We start from the raw sequence: 19,338 nt of genomic DNA, 5'->3' as shown, positions 1-19,338 counted from the left end.
ACAGTTAATATTTTGATTCTTCGTTTGACTTTTTAATTCCGGCATCAGATTAATGCTGAATACAGGAATGGGGAAGATTTGAATATCTCATTTACAAATATCGATGTGCTGGCAAACATTCAACAACCAGTTTTCTGGGAAGAAAAAGTGCTAGTTTGTAATATTTGATCATTTCTGTGGTGTGAATACTGTTACCGATTTCAAGCCACCGATGCGAGTGGCATCATTGCCATGACGTAAGGAAGAGGGGCTGACAAGAGGTTCTCACAAACTCGTCTTAACTGGCCACAGCACAGCACTATTTATAAAATATGCTGAATTCCAAGGATTATCATGCCACTGTTACAAACAAACTACCACCTCATCATCTATTGAAACTAGGAGACATACTTATCAGCCAGCTATCTGTTAAAGAAGAAGAATTACCCACTTCAACATCCAGTTCCAATAAAATGTCATTAGCTGAATCATCTTTCCCTCCTTCCCTACATCTTTTCTTTTTGGCTTCTCTCTTCTACAAATCAGACTGGCTGTCAGTAGTAGCAGCAGAGACAACCCCGTTAATGACTATTCACAGCAGTTTGAGTTGATGACAATGTTCCCTAAAATTAAAAGCCGAGACACATTAAGGGGCATTAATCCTTGTGAAACCCCCTAGCTAGGTCCTCCTAAAGTTTGGAGAGAGTATGGTGTATTGGAAAGAATGGACTTGCAAGTGAGACAGAGCCAGATTTGAATGCTGGTGCTGTTTACTGACTCTGCCACTCTGGAAAGGTGGTTAACAAGAGGCCTGTGACACATTCTCTCGCTTTAATGAGGAAATGCCCCTGGGAAAGAAAGAAGTAAGAAAATGTGGTCAAATTTCCTGGTAAGCATCTAATGACAGCTGTCCAGGTAAACACACTAATACTGTTTGTAGCGAGAGAATACTTATCCATGGAATGCAGGGGACAGGGTCTGTCTAGGATTGATTACTACGGTAATCATATCTGTAATTTATGGAATTTTGCTCCTTAAAAAATGTCATGTAATCTATGTAACGACTGGAATATAAAATGGAGGTGTTTTATGAAAGAAATAGCTCTCTTCTGGGTAAGTGATGTGACTGCACACATCACCCGGAGGTGCTGTTTGTTAATCAGGGCCAGAAGTAGTCCCCATGCTGTAAGAAATGACCTTGAAGTTGGTTGGGGATCCCAGATTTCCCCCCTGCTTCCTCTGTGCCTGGAAGTTATTTGTATCCTTGAAACTATTAGTCAAGCTTGCTATTGTGCAAGATATCTGATCTTGTGAGTCTGATTTGATGATCTGATCCTTTGTGCAATCTTATACCCTTAGCAACTTAGTTAATCATTTGATCATCAGTTTTCTCATCTGTAAAATGGGGATAGTAAAGATGATCTTTCATAAATATTGAAAAGAATAAACCAAATATGGCATGTAAAGCACCTAACATATAACAAAGTATGATAAATGTCACTTAAATCCTCTACCTCTGACTCTCCACTAAGAAATGATGTTCTTGGGTGTAGGTACTGAATTTCCAGGATTCATTCTGTGATATTGTGATTTATAAAAATAAATAAACATTTTTTGGTCTTCATCCATGGTTCCTGGCTCACAGCTCCCAAACCCCTTAGAATTTCCTAAGCAATAAGAGCAATGGAAACATCTTTTGTTACAATATTTGGATTGGGTCTTTTGTCCTTAATTCTTGAAATAGCTTGTGAAAAATGACACGAATGGAGTCATTTTAAATTGGAGCCACAGCAGTCATTCCAGAGAAATTGCACTTCTCATCTTGTTCCTTGAACCTTTGGACTGGGTCAAACCTTTGGACGGGCTAAGCCACAATTGTATGCAAATTCAGCAGGAAAGCGGAAGTCCTGATCACAAGGGCCTTCTATCTGAAGATAGAATCCCTAATCAAACGTGCATTGTCAAGAGCAGCTCAGCTTGTCAGCCCCAATAGACATTTTTTCTTCTTTTCATGTAATTATTTATTTCCTTTTTCTCATAAAAAGCCCTTGCCCTCACCCTGCAATTGGGAAACTATTTGGGTTTCTGCCTGAATCTGTGCTCCATAAATTGCAATACTTTGATCCCAAATAAATGCTGGTTGCCTCTCATTTCAGTTTTTTAACTTTAAGTTAAACAAGCTTCAGGGTGATAAAGGTGAAATGAGTCTTTTGTTATTCTTTTACAAGCGCCTTTCAACCACTCCAGAGTTTAAGCTAATGATGCAACTTTTAGAGAGGCCCTAAGGATGGGGGCTAGTTGCTAGTGGTACCAACCGCTTAATTAGAAGAGGGCTGGAACTTGCAGCCTCACCTCCCTGACCTTCAACCTCCAGGGAGGGGAGCAGGGCTGGAAATTGAGTTCAATCACCAATGGCTAATGATTTTATCAATTGTATTTCTGTATAGAAGCCTGGGGGTGGGTGGGGAAGGATGGGGTTTAGAGATCTTCTGAGTTAGTAAATAAGAATACATCCATGTGTTTTTTTGGAAGGGTGAACAAGAATTGGGAGGGTGGCGTACGCCAAACTTCATTGCAGGGGAGACAGAGGCTCCTGGGCTCAGGGTCCTTTCAGACCTTGCCCCACGCGTATATACGTCTTCATCTGGCTATTCCTTCGTATCCTTTATCATTCTTGTAATAAACTGGTAATCTAATAAGTAAACTGGTTTCCTGAATTCTGTGAACCACTCTAGCAAATTAATTGAACCCAAGGAAGAGGTCATGGGACCCTTCACTTTATACCTGTTTAGTCAGAAGCATAGGTAACAACCGGACTTATAATTGGCATCTAAAGTGTGGGGCATGGGAAAGCAGTGTTGTGAAACTGAGCCCTTAACCTGTGGGATCTGACGACATCTCCAGACAGGTAGTGTCAAATTGAGTTAAGTTGCAGGACACCCAGCTGGTGTCGCAGAATTGCTTGGTGTGGGGAAAAGCCCCACACATTAGGTGTCAGAAGTGTTCAGAGAATATTTTGTGTAATGTAAATGAAAACAATAGAGTTTTTCTTTACAATTAACTCTATTAATAAAGCATCTGATGAAAGGTGTGTCAAATATGCAAGTAAGTGGAATATGTCAACTCTTTGTGCATATTCCCTATTCCCCAAAATTATGCACAAACTCAATGAAATGCCAACTGCAAACCTACTTTTTTTACTTCTCTAAAGAAAAAACCCTGCTCTTTCCATCTCCAGCCACCACAGAGGCACCACCATGTCCACATACCTGCCGTGGGTGGTCGTGGGGAACTGCTCCAGCTTTCTGATCAAGAGGAATGAACAGATGTACAACGAGCTGATTCACCGATTTACCACAAGACTGTGGGCATGGAGCCAGCAGCCAAGGGCAAAGGTGTCCATGATGGTCACGAAGCAGAGATCTGGCTGTAAAAGCCGCCACCTCCTGCATGGGGGCCCCCCATCAACAAGCACACTCGGGCCATTCTCAGCAGCGAGGACAAGTACCGCCCCCCCCCCACCTGCACATGGCCGCCATCTGCAGAATGGGCACCATGCCTGCAGTCAGAGCTGGTGATGGTGAAGAGGAAGCCGACCCGCCCCACCAAGAGCTCCTGAGACCCACCCCCACCCCCAAAGCAATAAAAATGTCAGCCCAAACTTTTCTCAAAAGAAGAAAGAAAAAAACCCCGAAACATAGCATTCAGTTTAAAAACTCTTAAATTATTAAAGTAAAAGATTTCTGGATTAAAATTCTTTCTTGCATTACTCAAATTTTATAACAACATACATGGTCTGGTAAAAGTCAAATAAACTCGTTTTCCTGAGCATTTACTGAACAAGTCTTTATTAAGTAGCTCCTACATACGAGGTATATGCAAGATCCAGAGAACAGAGAGGTGAACAAAACAACATAGTCCCTGTTCTTTTATATTGCGTTTACAGTCTGGTAGAGAAACAGTTTTTAAACAAATGTAACACAAGGAAAATTCATTATTACAAATCCTATCTAGTGCTGAGAAGAGAAAGTACAGACAATGTGAAAGTATAGACAGGAGGACTGTTTGTGTATTGGGGCTCAGAGACCATAACCTCTAAGCTGAGACTCTAAGGGCTAAGAGTGTTAGGCAGGAGGTAGGTGAGGGGTTGCGGGAGGCAGGAGGAAGAGCCTTCAAACAAAAGGAACTGCCAGGGGTCCCTCGGCAGATAACTAGCGCTGATCAGGTGATTCCTGACTGACGGGTTTAAGATTCCATTCTGGGAGAGCTGAAACTATAATTAAGTTCAATTTTGGTTTGGTAACATGGGACTTAGTCTAAGTGACCCATTTGGGGTCTGCTGTCTTATTTTTCACAATCCTGACAACTTCTGACTTTTTCTGAGCTTCAGATCCAAATATCTAGCCATGAGCTATATCCAGTCAATCACTGAATCCTATTGAATCCATTCTCAAATGCTTCTCCTTCTCTCCATCTGCAATGCTACGATCGTAGTTCCAGTTGCCATAAGCAAATTATGTTACTATCCTACGTCAAGCCCCTGAGTACTGCCCATTGTGCTGATAATGAAGTCCCAACCTAGACCAATTAAACCACAATCTCAGGGGATTGAGCCCAGGCCTGGATTTTTAAAAATGATTCCTGGGTGATTCTAATATGCAGTCAGTGTTGAAAAGTATTGGCCTACCTTGTTGAAACTTCAAGTAAAACTTCTCTCATAGGTGGAAGGTCCTTGGTGGCCCAAGCACCAGCGCTGAAGCCCGATGGGAAGCAGCTGAAGAGTCCATGAAAGTGAGGAATTGATGACCAAATATGGACGTAATTTTTTCCGGAAACATGGCTGAGGAGATCAGAGATACTGAATGGTAACTAGAGGTGGATTTGTTTCTTTTTTTTTTTTTTAACCTTTGTCTATTTACAAAATGTATAGGATTTGTATCGATTCATCTATGAGTTACATTTTTCATTAACTATAAGATTCTGGAAAAGTCAAATTGTCCAACAGAAGGTGGTATGGTACAGTGGGAAAGCCCTGGACTGGTGTTCACAAGCTCTTCAACGACATCCTGGCTCTGCCACTTTCGAAGTGTGTGTTCTTGCACAAATTACTTAAGTTATTTAATAAGCCTCAGCTTTTTTCTCTTTAAAACTGTGTTCACATCACTTAGCTCACAGAAGGTTGTTGCAATATTTAATAAAATAATACATGCAAAGAATGTGTGGGACTGTACACAGCAGTTCCCAAATTCTCCTAGTCCTCTAGTGCCCTCAAGTGGCTTCCCAGATGGCTTAGAACCCCACTAGTGCACCCCATCATAACGCCCTCATGGGCAGCGGAATATATTTCAGTCATTACCTGAGCCTCTCCTCTGCCACCAAACTTGATAATCTCTTATCTATCTCTTTACTTGCCAACCTTAATCTAGCTGGACATACTTGAGCTAGATAAACATAAACTGATGTCAAACATTAGATACATCAGCCTCCCAGATAATAAGTGTGCTGCACATGAGTCATTTCAAACCTTAAGGTCAGGGTTGACTAACATGCGAATTTCAAACACCAAGACCAGAAAGGGATGGTTACTAAACTGAGGGAACTGTTCAGCATCTTCAAAATTTAAACCAGGAAGTGGTATCCAAGCTCCTAGTTTATCTCACATTTCCTGACAATTATCCTCTACTCATTTTAACACAGTTCCACCAGGGTTATGCTTTCCGTATCACAGCTCCAAACACACCACATTACTCCTTGACTCAAAATCACTTACAGGCTCTTTTCCTGCTCCCATCTTATCCTCCTTCAGCTGGCACATAACACTCCTTGCCAGTGCCCTCATCCACACCACTGGGGTGGGGAGTTGTTGGGACCAAAGAATATAATAGAGCCTCACACTTCTTCCCTTCTTACACAGAGATTACAGAAGGATTTCATTCCTGAGACTGTGTCAAGCTGCCAACAGAGAAAGGTACTTACTTTTATTTGGGGTCGCGGCAAGGTTGGGGTCATCTATTTCCCCCCTCATTTTGTAATTGAAACTTTTATTGAGAAAACTGTAGATTTACATGCAGCTGTAATAAATAATACAGAGAGGTCCCTTATACAGTTTCTACCTATGACAACATTTTACAAAACTACAGAATAGTATCTCAATCAGTATATTGACATTGACACCATCCACTTATCTTATTCAGATTAGATTTCCCCAGTTTTACTTGTATCATTCGTGTGTGTATCTGTGCTACACAATGTTATTAACTGTATGTGTTTGTGTGTCCGCCATCACAGTCAAGATATTGAATAGTTCCAACACCACAAGGATCCCTCATGTCGTCCTTTTATAACCACACCGACCTTCCCTCTCCACCCTGAATCCCCGAAACTTAGCAATCCCTCATCTTTTCTCCATTTGTAAAATTCTGCCTTTCATAACTGTTATATAAATGGATCATACGTCATGTAACCTTTTGGGATTGGCTTTTTGGCTCAGTGTAACTCCCCTGAGATTGATCCACGTTGCTACATGTACCAATAACAGCTCAATCCTTTTTTGTTGCTTAGTAATATTCGATGATAAGTATGTGCTGCAGTTTGCTTCACTAGTCACCTGTTGAAGGATATGTGGGTTGACTCTAGTTTTCAGCTACTATAAACAAAACTGCTATGAACATTTGTGCAAGGTGTTTATGTGAATATGTTTTCGTTTTTTCTGGGGTAAATGCCCAATAGTGCCATCGCTGGATTGAATAGAAATTTTATGTTTAGTGTTTCAGAAAACTGCCAAAGTGCTTTCCAGAGTGACTGTATCATTTCCCTTTCTATCATCAACACATGTGTGATTCACCTTTTTACTTTTAGATCTCATTTTAGTCCTTGTTTAGCCAAGAGGTGCTATCCAAAGGTAGATGTCTCGTTAGTGGCCCTCACTCGTGAAGGTTCCTGGTTAAATTCCAAACTCAGGAGGATGAATAAAGGAAAGTGCTACTCTTCTGGATAATAACAGCTGGCATTAATTGAGTGCTTACTGTATGTCAGGTACTGTGCTACCATCTTCCTAAGTACAAATACATTTATTACTCACAACAGCTCTATGGGCAGGTTCTATTATCCTCCCCAGTTTGGAAGCTGAGGCACAGCAATGATGTTTGTTGTTCATGGTTACACAGCTGGTAAAGTGGCAGAGCTAGGATTTGAACCTAGGGTGCTGTGTGCTCAACCACCACATTACATTGCCTCCTGTATGACAATGAAAGAAACATATTAATAGCAGTGCAGTTTACAATGCAGTTAGGACTGTATTTTTCTTTTTAAATATAAATGTAGATTTTACCATCTTTAGGGATAAAAGTAAATCCTTGCTGTGTGTGTGTGTGTGTGTGTGTGTGTGTGTGAGAAAGAGAGAGAGACGGGGAGAAAGAGGTAGACAGAGAGAGAGAGAGAGAGAGAGAGAGAGAGAGAGAGATTGATTGATTGATTCAATAGGTATGCACTGATTTTCCCTCAAAGGCTGCACACAACCCCCGCTGGTGCCTATTGCTATCTCCTCCCCAATATGTGTACCTCAGGCAACAGGAGAATTATAAATACACATCCTGGTCCCCATCAGCAACTTAGAGGGGACAATACATATCCTAGGCAGTATAGGAAGGGAATTTACCCCAAATATATCAAAGTAAGTAGAAGGTCTTGGCAAATGCTTTCTATGTTAAACATAAGCAAGACGAAAATAAATGATATGGTAATCATGCAAATATACTACAGCAAAAATAGTATAGGGCAGATAAAAACGAGCATATAAAAGACAGGTGAAGGACTCAGTCTGAAAGAATATATGACTCAAAAATTAGAAAAATTCCCTGCCAGTGTTTTTATATTATAGAAAAACTTAATAGGATCTCAAAGACAAAATGTGAAAACAACAGAGATGAAAAGGGAAACAGCTGAGCAAAGACCACATCTTGGGACTAAATCAACACCATGAGAGCATTGATACATGAGAAAGATCAAAGAGGCTGAAAATAGAATTGCAATACTGATAAAGGGAAGGCTTAGTATTGTCACTGCACATTCCGAGAAAAGAATAAAGGATTTGACAATTAGGATGCAACAGATGTAAAGGAGAGAGAGGGATGATCCTATACAAGGATAACTGGTGTCTCTGAAGTAGAGAACCAGAAGGATAAAACAGAAAAAGGGTATTTTCAAAAGAACATTTCCCTAAAATTAACAAAGAAGGAATTTTGCATGTAAAATAGGTAGTTTATGTTCCAGGAGAAACTGATATAGAACAATTAAAACAGATACATAGCCTGGCTAGGTTAATTACTTCTGGGGATTACAAGGAAGAGTTAGAGGAATTAAGGTAGGAAAAACAAGCTACCTACATGGAGAACAAAGTTAGACTGGCTTAGAATTCTCCACAACAATCAATGCCAGAAGATAATGGAGTTTTGTCTACAAAATTCCGAGGGAAAGAAGTGCAACTGAAGGATCTCCAGACCAGTCGTTTAAGAATAAAGGCAGTAAGTACACATTGTCAAACATGAAAGGCCTTAGCAGCAGATACAGCGGTTCTTGGGGAAAACTACCAGAGATGAAATCAAGCTACAGAAGAAACGAATGCACACGCTAGGGGGGAAAGCACTGGTATCATATTCAGTATTAAAAGGAGGCAGTATATGCAGAAGGCAGTTTAGGAGTTACACTACTTGAGTTTCAATCTTGGCTCTGCCAATTCTCATTTAAGGCCTCAGACAAATTATTTAACGTGCCTCCGTTTCCTTATCAGTAAGACAGTGTGGTGGGGATCAAATGAAATAATCCACATATAGTTCTTAGCATAGTGCCCAGCATTAGATACTACAATTATGTAAAAAAAAACAACCCACACACAAAAAAACCCATTATAACATATAATTATAAAAACATACTAGGTCCAAAATTCTTAAGGCTTTATATAATCCTTTATAACCGCTTTTCCTTATTCTTAGAAATGAATACCTCTGTGGTAAAGAAAATATTAGAAAACTGAACTCTCTGGAAAGGTGGCCAAAAAACAGACAACATGACTACCTGTGGAGGAAGACACTGGGTAGATGGGAGACAGAGGGCGAGGGAGAATTTTCACTGGCTTTTCACCAACATGCAGTTTTTGAAATTTTTACAATGTGATTACCTTTTTTTCTTTTTAAAAGCAACTAAAATCAAAGAAACATTTACCTAAGGATCCATAATTCCTTCAGTTTTAATCACGGTTTCTTTTCCTTCTTTTTAAATCCAAGTATAATTAAATTTAATACCTTAATGTAAAATTAGCGTGCACAATATGGTCCCAGTTTTGCAAAAGTAGTCCTAGCCAGCCAGCCAGCCCTCCATCTGAATATATGCAAAGAAAGAGGTGTGAAGTGATATCTAATGTTAACAATGATGATTTCCTAGGTGATGAAATTTGGGGTATTTTTTTCCTATTCCTACTTTTCAGAATTGCTTGAATTTTTTATTAAGTCGATAATATTTTTAAAAAGTCAATGTTCTAAGTAAATAAAAATCGTTACCAATTATTACCGTGGTTGACCAGGAAGAACAAGGGATTTGTCCGCACCTCACAATGAACTGGGCCCTAAATGGCGAAGACCACCTGGAGGGGCCTGCTGAAACCTGGTAGTGTGAGTCCATGCCTGAGCTCACGAGTTAGTAAATGTGCTGCCAGCGAGTTATCACGTCCCACAATGTACCTTGCTGAGTCTCTAAGTGGAAGGCTGAGGCCTTAGCTACCCGCCTGCCAAACTGGACTACTCATTGTTTCCAGTCTTTGTTCCTGGTGGTCCAGGAATCCTGAGTGCCGCCACCTCCTGATCCCTCTATCGCAGCTTTCCTCCAAAGCCATGGCAGAAACCACTTCTTCCATGTACTTTTTCCTAACCTGTCTACCCGATCTCCTCCTTTGAAGCCCAATAGTACATTTTAACAATTATTTATGGCAATTCGTTCATTCAACAAATGCTGATTGTATACCTGTTGTATCCTGTGTCTTAGAACAATGACCTGAAGGCAGGACGCATGTCGTCCTCATTTGGTATTTCTACAGCACGTGGCATAATGCCTTTTAAAGAACTAAGGTCAAAAATGTGTGGTGGAGGGGCTGGCCCGGTGGCTCAGGCGGTTAGAGCTCCGTGCTCCTAACTCCGAAGGCTGCCAGTTCGATTCCCACATGGGCCAGTGGGCTCTCAACCACAAGGTTGCCAGTTCAATTCTTCGAGTCCAGCAAGGAATGGTGGGCAGTGCCCCATGCAACTAAGATTGAACACGGCACCTTGAGCTGAGCTGCCTCCCGGATGGCGGCATATCAACCACAAGGTTGCTGGTTGCACTCCCGTAAGGGATGGTGGGCTGTGCCCCCTGCAACTAGCAACGGCAACTGGACCTGGAGCTGTGCTGCGTCCTCCACAACTAAGACTGAAAGGACAACAACTTGACTTGGAAAAAAGTCCTGGAAGTACACACTGTTCTCCAATAAAGTCCTGTTCCCCTTCCCCAATAAAATCTTAAAAAAAAAAAAAAAAAATGTGTGTGTTGAATAATTAAATCAAGGAGTACTCACTGTGTATTTATTGAGTTAAACTGATTACTTTGTCCTTATACATTTTTGGAAGTTTGGAAGTCTTGTAGCTGTAAAAGCCAAGTGATATACATGCCTTTGGAATTGTTTTGAGTTTTTCAAAAGAGCAAATATGCCCCTTTTTTTCTAAAAACACTGGCATGGAGTAAAATCCTTGTAAAGATATAAGGTCCAAATAGATAAATGATAGATTTTACTTCCATCTGTTTCACCCTGAGAAGGTACAATAGTCTTGAAAACTGACACGGGGAAGAAAATTTCTCCCTAGTTCCCCAATCACTAATCCCCAACATTGGCTCAGAGAACATTTTTCAAAATGAGTTCGTATTACTCAGGGTTTTCATCTTTTAATTGGGCTCTTGATCACAAAAAGCTACCTTTCTCAAAACCCAAATATAGCTAATTTGGCACATGTAATACTGTGTTAGTGATGAGATGTGAATAGAATTTAAGATAAAGGCACTACAAATAGAATAATGTACAGAATTAAAGGAATATACTTATGAGATCATGAGAGTTACAGATGGAGACTATTTGCCTTTGTCCTAGGCAGCGCTGTCTTTACAAACTAGGGCTTGTTGAAAAACCGGTTTCGCCTCTTTCTCCTTCAAAGGTGAGCCAAAAATAATGTGCTGCCACCTACTGACAACTAAACAAAAGTGTAGGTTAGAACGCATTAAATGTTAATTTTTTTAAACTGTTAAACAAAAACTAGAATAGGTGTTTATATTTTCTTATTTTAAACCTAGTAATTGACAGCTACAAGATTCTTACATTGGGGGGGTAATCATCATGCAAACTGGTATAATTGGAAAATAAAATCAATGCATGTGTGTGAATGACGGTACAAATTTAGAGATTAGAAAGCTAAGCTGCATACTTCCATGGAGGACTGAAGTACGTAGCAGTTGAATCATTTCACACAAAAAAGAGACAAAGGAACATAAGCATTTCTATACTAAGATAAACTGGTGGTCCAATCGCCCAACGCTGACGAATTTTGTGCTGGAAGGATATGCTCCTCTGCTATCCTCACAGGGAGAGGGATGTGTTCCCACACAGCCCTGTTTCCTCTCAATGAGCCTGTACATATCTATTGAGTGAACCTAAACCCTTCTTGAAAGCATGTTCCCCCCTGGCCCATTCTTTGGATGAGCAGTTTCCCAACCAACACACAATGAATAATGTCAACAGAGGACAGTGAGGCCCTGAACTTTCATATTGACCCATATATTCCTGGCTGTATGTGCAGTCGCTGCCACATGGCAGCTACTTTATCAGTATTAGCTGAACGAATAAATAAGGAGAGCCTCCTTCTCTTTCTCTTCAATTTTCAGTGTTTGAGTTCCAAGGAGTACATCAGAATCTGCATGATGTTTATATTTTGCCTTGATTATTTGGATATTTCTGGTGAAAAATTAGCTTGGGCCTAAATCACTAAGATAACTCTTCAATTTTCCACTTCGGTCAACATGATTTATCAATCAAATTTTTAGTAAATTGTAAATTGAAGCATACAACTTGGCTCCGTGCTGAAGGTTAACTTTCAATGTGTCACCCAGGGGGCAAAATCCAGGAAAAAAGTTGAAGAAAAGCCTGTAATAATTCGGATTAGAAAGGGCTTTGAAAACAATTAGCTCAGCCTTCCTGATTAAAAGATGATTATGTCATTTGGGGAGGCACTTTCCCTTTTTAGTCCACTAAAACTAGTCCTACAGAGCCAGAGCCAGAGAGGGGCTAAGCAGTTTTACATTAAATTCATCCCCCAATAATCACCTGTTTACACTGGCCAGAAGCCCAACAGATGATAGTCTGGATGTCTACTCTGTGCAGAGTCCTCAGCTCCAAACTGTGCATTGATTAAGAAGATGCCTAGACTTGAGCACAGAGTGTGACACTGGGAGCCATCGCAATTTTTCCGGGAACTTGCATCAAACCATCCAACTTAATGCACTTCACAACACATGAGTAAGAAAAGAAGAGCCCCTGCCTTAGAAGAGAAGGGGTTCTAACCAGTAGCAAAAGATAAACTGATCAAGTGATTATAGTATTAGAAGCTTCGTAAGATTCAAAGATGGGCAAAATCACATTTGATTGGAGGGATTGTGAGTGACGTCATGTAGAAGGTAAAAATTGAACAGATTTTTAAGAATAAGTAGAATTTTTGGACCGGCCTGGTGGCTCAGACGGTTAGAGCTCCATGCTCCTAACTCCGAAGGCTGCCGCTTCGATTCCCACATGGGCCAGTGGGCTCTCAACCACAAGGTTGCCAGTTCAACTCCTCGAGTCCCACAAGGGATGGTGGGCAGTGCCCCCTGCAACTATGATTGAACACGGCACCTTGAGCTGAGCTGCCGCTGAGCTCCCGGATGGCTCATTTGGTTGGAGTGCATCCTCTCAACCACAAGGTTGCTGGTTCGACTCCCGCAAGGGATGGTGGGCTGTGCCCCTTGCAACTAGCAAGGGCAACTGGACCTGGAGCTGAGCTGCGCCCTCCACAACTAAGACTGAAAAGACAACAACTTGACTTGGAAAAAAGTCCTGGAAGTACACACTGTTCCCCAATAAAGTCCTGTTCCCTTTCCCCAATAAAATCTTTAAAAAATAATAATGATAAGTAGAATTTTGTCTTTTGGGATTTAGATGGGGAGAAAAAAATCCACAAACAACATTTAGGAGACACCGAACATGTTAGTGAACAGGATGTATTCAATAGGCTACTATGAGCCTAATCTTCACCACCAAAAAGTGGCAGTTAAGTTGGGATGGCAACGTACTGCACAGGCTCTGAAATCAGATGCCTGGGTCAACTCCTGGCCCCAGCATTTGTTTGCTGTGTGACCTGAGCAAGTTATTACGCATCCCTGGTCCTCAATTGCCTTTTCTGTAAAATAAGGACAACAGAAGGGCCTAACTCATAGATTTGCTTTCAGGGTTACATGAAAGAATTCATGCACTGCAATCAGTGCCTGGAATATAGTAAATGCTCAATAAATATTACCTATTATTTGGCAAGTTTGTGCCTGATGTACTAAACAACAGGGAGCTATCAAAGATTTCTGAGCAGAAGAGCTGGATATCTGAAGCTGAAACTTCAGAGTGATTAATTTATCAATGAGACTTAGGATAAATTAAAAAGAAGTTGAAGAACCTATCATTAAGGATACCAGACAAGGAGGTTTGACAACTGTCCAAGGGAGAAGTGATGAGAATAAGAATTATAGGTAAGGTGGCAGAAGAAAGGAGGAGGAGCAGAAAAGAAGGGACGATTTTGAAAAACTTTGAGAGAAATAATTGCTAGGACTGAGTGAGAAGTGCAAGGGAGGGCGTCAAAGACAACTCTAAGCCTTGGAACCTGGGTACTAGAAAAGCATTTGTGAGGAGAAAGTTGTTCAGGGGAAAGTGACCCGGTTGGAGATCCCAATAGACAGTCACAACTTTAAATGTGGACCTCAGAAGAGAAGTGAAACTTGGATTAAGTACCTTCAATATTGGGATGAAAATGAAGCCTTGGGTGGAGATAAAATCAGTGAGGATACGAAGGTTGTCAAGGTCAAACCACTTGATTCAAAATTCCTTGTTCTTTTTACCTAAGGATATTACACGAGTTCACATCCATTAATGAAAACAGAAGGGAGCTTGTGTATTTTACAAAGTGAGGTTCAACTCCTGAATTTTCCATCTACTAGTCACGTGTCATGTTAGGAATCAGTTTCTTCATCTGGAAAATAAAAGCAGTGTTGCTACTTTCCTCACAGAGGTCTTCTGGATATCAAACGAGGTCCCCATCTCTTTCTGGCTCGCGCATCAGCAGGTGCGAGATGAAATTTCTCTTCCGGAAGGTTCCTAATACCTTGGACTTGTTCCTATATACTCGTGTGCCCACAATCTCTTTCTTTTCTTTCCGAACTCACCTCTCCCAAACCTTCCAAGCTATGGTCAAATTCCACAGGCTGCCTTACCAATCTCTCCTGACTAACTCCAAACCCTCTGTCTGCGGACCTCCCCTGCCTCACCTCCTCTATCCTCACACAAATTCAGGTGCTTTCACAAAACTGCAAAAGATTATTCTTTTTAACTTCCTCATTCTTTCCTTTTTCATTTTGTTTTTCCTCTCCTTTTTCATTTCCTTTTTCGTTCTTTCATTTCATTATAAAAATTTTCATCCCAGAGTCATAGCTAAGCTTATCAGCCCCAGAATTACTTAGTTGTCTGTTAGTTAACCTCACCCCAATACAAACTTACCATTCCCCACACCCGTATATGCACCACACACACACACACACACACACACACACACACACGTATACATGTAACAAAGTTATTTTGTCCATAGAAAAAAGAGCTATTTATCTCAGAGCAGATTTTCTCTACTCTTTGGCCATTGGAGGAGGAGATCCCACAGACCCCAACGTGAGTCAGTTGGCCCACTGGTCCATACTCCGCTCCCCCTCATCTTAGGCAACAAATTCTAAGCAAGTAGATTCTGAATCTGCTTCATTTCACCTTGAGTGGGTCCCAGAACCTCCATAAATGATATTACTTCTACTCACGAGACAGCTCAACAAGGCGCCTTCAAATTCAGTTTAAATTGCTAGACTAGAAGTGTCTTTCAGTTTCCAGGAAAGCCAGATTGCTTCATTCTGTAATTTCTCAGTAGGATGACCTATAATTTCAAACTCTTCGGCAGCCTTTATTTTGGTTTCCCTGCCTATTCATTAGTCTGACAAATGTCTGTTATCACCTGAAACATTTACATTCCAGGCCTAAAGTCAGTCTTCTGTTTAGCATCTCTTTGTTCTCTGGAAAGCATCTGGGTCCCAACAATGGATTTTCAAGATAAAGCATATGTTACAGTGTATCTAGTATGGTGGATCCCTGGATTCTCACTCCAGACTGCAACACAGCTAAGCAGCAAGTATAGCCTTGACAGGTATCTCACATCATATCATAATCGATACCGTGTGATATTAGGTACCTATCCTGGGCGCTGCACTACTTTATGTGACGTGGGAAATTCAGAAGGAGAAATAAGGACCACATCTGTTTTAAACATGACTTTATACCCAGCCCCTGGTATAGGGTCTGACACATAAGAGACAATAAAAATATTAACCGAATGAGTGAATAGGAACGCTGAGAAAACTAACACATGAGAAACTCTAAAGAATGACACAAGTTAATTCACAGCTAAGGGTTCCTACAGGTTGTTAATGCAGCTGCATAAGGGACACAGACACAGGAATTCAGAGAAGAGAGAGATTAATGTGGGCTAAAGTCATTATGGTGAAGCGCGCATGCAACCTTTCGGGATAAGTGCTATTGGCAGAAGCACTGGAGAGAGGGCGCCTGCCTGGCAGGTGAAAGAGGAAAATCATAAGCGAAGGCGAAAAGATTAAGCATTGAGTCAGTGAAGAAACTGGCTAACTAGACCAGGAGAGACATGGAGTAGCATCAACAATGAGGTTAGACAATAAGTGGGACCAGGTAATAAAGGACACTAAAAGGCAGAGGAATTATCAGTGGATCAAGTGCCAAAGTTTGTTTCTTAGATTGCTGTTTAGAATTCAGGGTGTTTTTTTTTCATGGTACAAACTGCGATCTAACTCATGAGTAGCCCTATCATACACATTCCTCTCTTCATGAGGTGACTAGATAGGTCCAAAATTAATTAGCCAGCATGTCTGTTCTTTCTTGGAGAATTTCAGTTTTCATCAACCTCTCAGAAGAATATGAGAAGAAGTTCAGTTAAGCCCCAGGAAAACCCAGCAGTTCTTTTAACCAGTGTTTGGTCAGCTCCCCTTCCTTTAGTCCTCAACGACCATTTCAAACCTTCATCAGTGTCCTTAAGATCCTTGCCACTGTCCCTGGTAGTAAATGACTCGAACTGTCACTTTCTGATCAAATAAAAACCATCAGGGAATTCCTTCAATGTCTCAGCATATCCCCAAAAGTGTATACACAGCCCTTCTTTTAAAGTTCTCCCACCAGCCATCTTCTATCCTTGACTTTTCCCCTCTCTGACTTCCCTTCCTTTCCTTTCTCTTCTCATTCTATTCACCCTTCCATCATGAACTCTTTTATATTCACAGCGTCAGCTACAAATAGATCAATACCTCCTTACATCTGCCTTACCAGATAAATTTATTTTTTATGGAGCTCTAGATTCCTCTTTACAGCTACATATAAGAAATTCCACTTTGTTATACCAGGGACTTTAAATTCAACATGTCCAAAAGGAACTCACCATCCATGGTAGGAAGGATAATGGCTCCTCAAAGATGTCCACATCCTAGTCCCAGAACTTGTGAATATATTAGGTTACACTGCAAAGGGGAATTAAGGTTACTGCTGGAATTAAGATTACTAATCAACTTGGATAAAGAAGTTGTGGTACATATACACAATGGAATACTACTCTGCCGTAAGAAAAGATGAAATAGTGCCATTTGCGACAACATGGATAGATCTTGAAATTATGCTGAGCGAAATAAGTCACACAGAAAAAGTTGAGAACCATATGATTTCACTGATATGTAGGATATAAAACTGAAAACAACAAAAGAACAAGACAAACAAACAAAGAAACAAAACTCATAGACACAGACAATAATTTAGGGGTTACCAGAAGGTAAGGGGGGAGGAGGGTGGTAGATGAGGGTAAACGGGATCAAATATATGGTGATGGAAAGAGAACTGACTCTGAGTGGTGAACACACAATGTGATACTATATAGATGATGTATTACAGAATTGTACACCTGAAATCTATGTAACTTTACTAACAATTGTCACCCCAATAAATTTTGGGGGGAAAAAAGACTACTAATCAACTGAACTTAAAACTAGAGAGACTATGCTGGATATTCAGATGGTCCCACTGTAACTACAAGGGTCCTTAAAGGTGGAAAAGGGAGGCCGAGAGGAGAGTTAGAGGGAGATCAGACTAGGGATAATGGTCAGAGAGACGCAGTGTTATTGGCTTCGAGAATGGAGGCAGTGGGAGACACAAGCCAAGGAATGTGAGTGGCTCCTAGAAAATGGAAAAGACAAGGAAATGGATTCTCTCCTAGAGCCTCCAAAAAGGAACAGAACTCTGCCAACACCTTGATGTTTAGCCTAGTAAGACCCAGGTTGAATTTGTAAACTACAGAACAGTAAAATAATAAATTCATGTTGTTTTAAGCCACTAAGTCTATGGTAACATGTTACAGCAGCAACAGAGAATGAATACACCATCTCTACCCTAAATCTCTGCCCTGGTGTGTTGTGTTTGTTTTGGGGAGTAATGCTTTTATTGATCATATTAACTTTTTCTCTTAGAATATTTTAGAATGTCTATAAGTTCACAGAATGTCAAAGTAGACTATCTTTATATTGTTAAAATCCCAAGGCAAAAAGATGAAAATACCATTATTAAATTTAAAGAGGAGGGGGTGCAGAAACTTGGCAATATTTCTTCAGAACATTCAAGGTAACACTTTCATATATCTACTTTCTCTAATAAAATTTTACGTATCTGGAGGGGAGAAAGGAATTTCCTCTACCCTTCTAGGTTCTTCTGGCCAGTCTAAAAATTAAATACAGTGTTTATAAGATACAAACTCAAAACATAAATTCATGAAAAAGCAGACAGTCAACCTGGCAAACAGCAATCAAAAAAAGGTAGTACTGCTATATTAAAACCATATGAAATGGACCTTAAGGCAAAACCATTATTAAGAAAATGACGAATAAGCATAAGAGAAGTTCTTCAGTTCACTAGTAATCAGGGAAATGCTAATGAAAACAATGATTAGACACCATTTTATACCTTATCAGACTGGCAAAAATTGATGTCTGGAAACAAGGGTTGGAGATGACATAGGAAATGAGAACTCATAACACACGCTGGGGAGAAGCACATTGGGGCAACCACTTGGGAGAGAAATTTGGCAAAATCTAGTAAAGCTGAAGATTAAAACCCTCTGAGCAATTCTGTCCAGTAGAAATACAATGTGAACCATATATATAATTTAAAATTTTCTAGCAGCCATGTGAAAAAGGTAAAAAGCAACAAGTGAAATTAATTTTAAGAATATTTTTATTTCACTCAATATATTCAAAACATTATCATTTCAATATGAAATTAATATTAAAAAGTATTGAGGTATTTTACATATTTTTGTGCTAAATCTTCAAAATCTGATATGTATTTTATAATCGGAGTACACTCAATTTGAATTTCAAGCGTTCAATAGCCACATGTAGCTAATGGCTCCCATGTTGGGTAGAGGAATCCTAAAAAAATTCTTAGACTTGTACTCAAGGAGAGACATATACAAGGAGTCCACAGTAACATTTTTTTTTAATAAAGAGTGTACGTGCACATTATGGGAAATGGATAATGGTTTGTTTATTCATACAAAATAATACTATTCAACAGTTAACAGACATGTACAAAAATAGATACATCTCAAAAACATAATGATTAATGAAAAAAGAAAGTTGCAAATAGATTTGAGCTGTAAAGCATAATATACATAATATAAATTTAATACACACAAAACTCTATGCTATTTTATTTATAGCTAAAGTTATAGTATTAATACATAAGATTGATACACAATAACGTCAGGAACACTATTACGTTTGAGAAGGAAGTAATGGGATAAGGAAATAGGACTTTTGCTCGGTCATTTTTTATGTCTTTAGGATAAAGATCTAAAGAAAACAAGGGCAAAATGCTAACATCTATTCAAT

At 40.0% G+C, this 19,338-nt stretch overlaps 1 pseudogene; it reads left to right on the top strand.

Moving 5' to 3' along the window:
* Positions 1 to 4,815: 4,815 nt before the first annotated feature.
* Positions 4,816 to 19,338, top strand: part of LOC109456196 (large ribosomal subunit protein uL13 pseudogene) — a 38,372-nt pseudogene continuing 23,849 nt past the window's right edge.

The sequence above is a fragment of the Rhinolophus sinicus genome, chromosome 1 (assembly GCF_057876585.1).
Source record: "Rhinolophus sinicus isolate RSI-liver-muscle chromosome 1, RSI-T2T, whole genome shotgun sequence".
Taxonomy (NCBI): domain Eukaryota; kingdom Metazoa; phylum Chordata; class Mammalia; order Chiroptera; family Rhinolophidae; genus Rhinolophus; species Rhinolophus sinicus.
This window is presented reverse-complemented; position numbering and strand designations above follow the sequence as displayed.